The sequence below is a fragment of the Phalaenopsis equestris genome, unplaced genomic scaffold (genome assembly GCF_001263595.1).
Source record: "Phalaenopsis equestris unplaced genomic scaffold, ASM126359v1 Scaffold000002, whole genome shotgun sequence".
Classification (NCBI taxonomy): Eukaryota; Viridiplantae; Streptophyta; class Magnoliopsida; order Asparagales; family Orchidaceae; genus Phalaenopsis; species Phalaenopsis equestris.
In genome coordinates, this window is record NW_018164444.1 from 29,152,565 (window position 1) to 29,159,253 (window position 6,689).

Genomic DNA, 6,689 nt, shown 5'->3' on the forward strand with positions numbered 1-6,689 from the left:
CTGAGTTTCCTACGTCTGAGTAGAGATCCCAAACTGTTGTCCATAGTGTCCTTGCAGACGGAAAAAACAGATATGAACGACCAATTATAGTCTCCATAGAGTTGATCGACCAAGACATGACTATGAAATTCTCCACTTCCTACATTCCATACATCGAGTTAGCGTTTGGAGGTTCACGAATCATCCTTGTGTGAGATAGCCCAACTTCATGCGTCCTTTCACGAACAATGACACAACTTGGACCATTGGAGCGTTAAGTTTTTGGGTAGTGATCAAGAAGTTCATTTGATTTTTCTGGCCTCAGGTATGCAGAGGGATTGAGGTTGTTGATCCTCCGGTGGACCCAAGTACACTGTCAGAAGTAAGCTCAGTGGTTGAGGAATATGCCATGATTCCGATTGAGCTAAAAGTGATGTTGGGTTGCCGAGACATAGGAAGATTCTGGTTGAAAAAGGAATAATCAACTACGGTGGGTGCTGCAGGGGATAGATAAGGCCTCAGGGAGGAGTTTCGACACCCTAGAGGGAAAACATGCTGACTGGAGGAAGGACCCACAGCCGGAAGGCTCTTCTCGAGGAAGATCAGGTTACCTAAAGAGAAATCCAGCTGGCTGGAGTTAGATTCGATCGGTTGGAGGAAGATTCGGTGGAGGGAGAGCAGGGAGAGGCCTGCAGGTGGCTGGCGGCTAGGATTGGATTTAGATTCGACCGGCTGGAGGAAGATTCAGTGGAGGGAGAGCAGGGAGAGGCCTGCAGGTGGCTGGCGGCTAGGATTAGAACCATGCCTCTGATACCATGTTAGATTTGAGAATAGAGCAAAATAATCTTATTGAGCGACCAAAGTGGTATAAATACATGATACAAGGGTATAGGAAAGGAAAAATATAATCCCCAAATTTTTCATAATAACACCCAAAAGATAAAAAAGGAAAGACATAAGCTAGGAAATACATATAAAAAGAAATGACAGGAAAGACAACATGATAAATAGAAAAATCTTCTAATATTTTCTAATAAATCTTTTGATATCTTCTAATATAGCCTAAACTAATAAAAATTATAACAAATTTAATTTATTCAAATATAATGAAAATAGAAATAAAAATTTATAACAACTTTAGTGGGAGATAATAATGCATAGACATAATGTAATTATTTATTAACTAAAAATAAATTTTTATAACTAAATTATATTTTTAATTATTTATTAATGAGTATGTAATGTGTTCTAATTATTATAATCAAATTTAATAAACATCATTAATAAAAAATGAATCACTAAGTGATACTTGAGTTAACTCAAATAACAATAAACAAACAAATATTATTACTGAAAAAGCTATTAGGCGGTTACAGCCAGTTCATGGAATCTAAAATAATAACATGACACACGACACATAGCTAGGGTGGATCTCGGATGATGGCGGTGGTGGTTAGGGGGGTTAGGAGAGGTGGTGACATGGTAGAGATGGGGTGGACTGTAAAGGAACAGTAGTAGGTGGAGGTTTGCTCTCCTAGGTGGCAACAAATAGGAATAAGATGAAAATAAATTGAAAACAAGTCAACAACAGGAACAACAACTAGGTTGTGGGGGAGGCGGTTACAGTAGCTTGACTGGCTACAAGGGGGCACGAGAGGTGGGTTTGTGTGGTTGGAATGACAACGACAATGATGGAGGCAAATTATGAAAGGTCAACGGAGGCGAACTGCTGAAAAATAGTTTAGATAGGCTGTCTGGAGGTTGCAACAAGGATAAATGATGGTGACAACGGAGGGAATGTTGTAGAGGATGGGAAAGTTAGGATAATCATCACCTCGGAACAAGATACAGTCGGAGCACCAATCACCCTTGGATACAGCCCTGGAATGGACTTGGAGACGCAGTTGGTTGTCTCAACAAAAACACATGAAATACTAAACCTCGAATAACAAAAACACAAATATAAATAATAGGATACATAGGAGGGGGCCCGATGGCCGACTGACCCTCCACAATAAGAGAAAGCCTGGATCAAACGAGTCCAGGAGACCAGGCGTTCCGCATGCTTACGCGCAGCTAACCCACGTTGCACTTCTGAATGGGAGATGCCCATGTCACTAAGCACACTATTTTGCTAATTTTTAATTTAATATTTCATCATAAATTTTAATATTGAGCCACTAATGTAATTATAATTTACTATAGATATTATTTGAAGATTAATTATCTATTATATATGCATTTTATTTACCACATCTTATTTATAAAAAAATGATAATTATACTAATTAATTCAAATATTTATTTATTAATGTTATTATTATTTTTTAAAAGGTTGAGTGTTGAAGTACAAGTTTAATATATATATATATATATAATTTATTATCAAGACTTTAACAATAACATCTAATGTTAGTTTGGATGTCAATCGCTATTATTAATAATTCAAAAAATTATTACATTTTATAAACCTAAATAATAAATTAAAATTTATAACAAGCCCACTTCATTTATAGGCATGGCAATAACAGCAATGGCATGTACAATGGTGCATGATGCAATGCACCCCTGACATCATTTGCATGACACGACACAAGGAGCTAAAATAAATGTTTTTTTTTCTATTTATGGGCAATGGTGTATGACACAAAGCACATTGTCCCTATGGTCTATACCTTTTTTTTTAGCTTGAAACTAATTTTAATATTATGCATAAAATATCTATTTATATAGTCCTATTTTAATTAAGATTTTATTACACCGGTGCCTAGCCTAAGTGCAATTTAATCTTTTGTATGCTTAAGGTCAATTTAGTTTATTTTTATTATTATTGTTAGGTATAAAGAGGCTTATTACGTTTAGGGTTTGGGTATTATGCATGAGATTGAATTGTTAGTCTTAGGTTTAGGGTTTGAGAGAGATTTCCTACCTCTTGAATTGTAGAAATTGGAAGAGATCGCCTATCTCTCAAATGGTAGGTGCTTATTTTTTGTATTCTGCTTAGTTATTTAGATTATTGAAGAAAGTATTGTGTTTTTCCGAATTTCTATGTAAAAACGTGTTGATTTTGAGGTTGGATTGTATCAAATTTATATCAGAGTAAAATTTCTGGGAAGCTTGGGACCGTCGTACAGTCACGAGCTTATGGAGAAGGCAATGACGACATCACAACAAGAAACGGCGTGATAGTTGCAATTTTATCTGGGAAGGATTGCAACGTGGGGAAGGATTGAAACATACAGACAATTCCATGACTTCACTTCGTGAAACAGTTGCGATTGGAGCTAACCGGGAATAATCACGACATACCTAGACTGGAAAATCACCTTCTTCCGCTTTGCACTCGCACGAAGCAATCGCCATTAGAGCTATGCCTACGAGATCACGACTCACAGTGATGAGCCGCATGTCACGAACTAACTTATCCCAAGTCATCCGTGCGGCTTTAGCGCTCTCATTTAGCACTAAATCAGCCTAATATCCCTCACAACACTTGGACTTGTAAGCACAAAGCACTTTAAGAAGAATAGTAGGAAGAAGTATCGGAGAATTGAATACTTCACTAAGAAAGAGCAATTACAACAATTGCAAGCTTGGAAGCTTTCCTTGGATGCATTCTTAGGTGATTACAAATGAGGGGAGGGGCTCTTATTTATAGTCCCCTCCAAGCCCAAGGGAACATTCTAGAATACATAAAATTATTCTAGTTTCTAGAGAGTTCTACACTCCTCTCTTATGTACATACATCGTCCTAGAACTCTTTGGTTACTCTTGAGTTTATCCTTGGAGCTTTTCTCTCTAGCATTCTCCGGAATGTGGTGGAATCTTCTAGAGTCCCTTGGATGCCTCTCTATATTCTGACTTTCTCTAGAACCTTCTTGCCAATTTATAGAATATGGCGGAGCGTGACACTCTCACTCACTTAACCTCGCAATGCCCTCATTGCTACTTTCCCTTGGCACTCGAACCAGCTTCCTTTATTTTCTCTTGGAAACTTGGGTTTTTCTTTGGTCGTATGGGGGAGGGCTGCCATGCAGTGAGACTTCATGGCCGACGACTCGATTTTTTGCTCCAGCCTACTCCGATGATCTTTCTCCATTCTTGGTGGTAGTTCTTTAAGAACCCCCACCACTTCCCTCGACAAGTCTTTTTGGGTCTCCACCACTTCTTTTGCCAAGTGACTCCCCTTATCTTGTGGAATGCTCTCTTGAATTAAATGGCCGATAGCATGTTGTCTTCTTTCTTGTTAGCTCTTATTGTTGCTACTAAGCAAGCTTGGTTGCCTTCCATGATACACATGCTATTGACAAAGGACATTGAGAATGCTCTTGCTTGATCCAAGAAGTTCATCCTCAGGACAATTTGAAAATCATCCATTGGAATAACATAGTAGTCTAAGATACCTGATCACGTTCCAATGCTGATCTTTACTCCTTTGACTAATCCATGGATTGGCTTTACTACTGGATTGACTACCTTGATGGAGCCTCCTCCTTTAGTTATCTGCAAACCCGACATCTTTGCTTCCTCGGCGGAGATAAAGTTATATAAGCACCTGTGTCCACCATTGTCTTGTGGTCTTCCCGCCTATTAGCATCTTTACAAAGAGTAACCCTTTCGCTTGGGGTTTTGCCGGAGCTTGCATCCCATTCAACAGTTGTATAGCACCCACCTGTGCTATCTCTTACCTCTTCCTCTTGTTGACTTGCAAGGTGAGAGTTCAAAGCCTTCTTCTGAGAACAATCCATCGCCCGATGAGGTTCTCCACAAAGGAAGCAGTTGTTATGTGATTTGTTTTGTCATTCCTAGGCTTCCATTTGTCTTTCGTTTTGGATGAAGTCAATTCATGGTGGGTCTCTTCCTTATGTTGAACCTTATCTTCCCCCTCTTTGATATGGGTACTTTTTCTATCTTTTGGCTTTGTGGACTCCTTTGTATAGTCAACCAAGCTTTCTGCAACTGCGATGGCGGTAGCAAGATCTTATACTCCACGCCACCTAAGCTCGATTTCTACCCACTGTTGGAGTCCATCCATAAAGTTGAATAGAGCGTCATTGTCTGACATGTCAAGGATTTCAAGGACCAAGTTAGTGAACTATGTAATATATTCCTGAATCGATTCCTCTTGCTTGAGCCTTCGTAATCGGGCTCTAGCCTCATCCCCTCCACGTTTTTTGGGTAGAACTGCGTCTTAAGCTCTCTCTTGAAATCATCGAAGGTAGATATGGCGCACATCCTCGCCTTCTTCTCCACCATAGCATAGCGATGTCCGAGAGATTAAAAACTGCAAATTGAATTCTTGCTTCTTCATGATCCCCATCGCTATGAAATATTGCTCGAGTCCCCACAAGAAGTTGTCCTCTTCTTTCACATTGCGGGCTCCTCCAAAACTCTTTGGTTTTGAAATTTCAATCCTCTTAGCTTCGAAGGTGTGATGGTTGGTGGGTGTAGCTAGTGCCCTCTTGCATAGCGAGATGTCCCCGCACATTTCCTCCAAAGTAGCACGTACGTCGCTTATCTCTTCATGGGCTCTTCGTACTTCTTGGAGCTCCCCTATCAAGTCCCCCCGCATCCTAGCCATTTGGTCCCTTAAGGACTCCTATAGTTGGAGCATCATACCTTTTATTGTAGAATGGATGGTGATGTCCTCATCCTCGAGTCTATCGACTATTTGGCCAAGATCCTCTATCTGGGCCTCCACGCCATTCATTGCCTCCTTCGCACGAGCAAGGCGTGAATCAAAGCCATGCATGATCTCCTTGGACCTCCCATGTGGTTTGGATGCGGCTGGGTCTCGTTGCTCCTGACGACCTCGCCCTTGTTTAGATGTTTCCACATTAGTTATTTCAAACTCCATTACATGCTCTTAAATCCTTTTTGTCATACCTTGGAGCCGATTCTTTGATATCAACTGTCACGGACTAACTTATCCCAAATCATCCGTTCAGCTTTAGCGTTCTCCTTTAGTACTAAATCAGTCTAATATCTCTCACAACACTTGGAATTGTAAGCACAAAGTAGTCTAAGAAGAAGAGTATGGAGAAGTATTGGAGAAAGGAACACTTCACTAAGAAAAAACAATTGCAACAATTGAAAGCTTAGAAACTTTCCTAGGATGCTTTCTTAGGTGATTACAAATGGGGGAGAGGCCCTTATTTATAACCCCATCGAACCCTAAGGGAACATTCTAGAATACATTAGATTATTCTAGTTTCTAGAGAGTTCTGCACTCCTCTCTTATGTACATACATAGCCCTAGAACTTTCTAGGTTACTCTTGAGTTTGTCCTTGGAGCTTTTTCTTCTAGCATTCTCCAGAATGTGGTGGAATCTTTTAGAGTCCCTTGGATGTCTCTATATATTCTGACATTCTCTAGAACCTTTTATCCCATGCAATTTCTAAAATATGACGGAGCGTGATACACAACTTTTCTCCCTCTTCCAATCCAACCTCAAGATCCATTCGTGGAGCTAGTTGCAAAGCAACCATAGGATCGTGGCATACAGAGACCCGAACCTCCCATTTTTCTCGTCCTCCCGTGTCGTCTACCCGATACAGAGACCCGAACCTCCCAACTTCACTAGAAAGCGGCTTACAAAGACGTGAAACTCCCAACTTTCTTCTGTTCTTGTTTCGTAACTCCCTTCTTTCTCCTATTTCGACACTTCCCTTGCACAACAGTCATGATTCCAAGCTAGTTGGGAAGACGGG

General features: G+C 40.2%; 1 protein-coding gene across 2 annotated transcripts in view; it reads left to right on the forward strand.

Moving 5' to 3' along the window:
• LOC110027497 (arginyl-tRNA--protein transferase 2-like) overlaps positions 1 to 6,689 on the forward strand; it is a 29,971-nt gene that overhangs the window by 22,120 nt on the left and 1,162 nt on the right. The gene's annotated exons all lie outside the window — the stretch shown is intronic.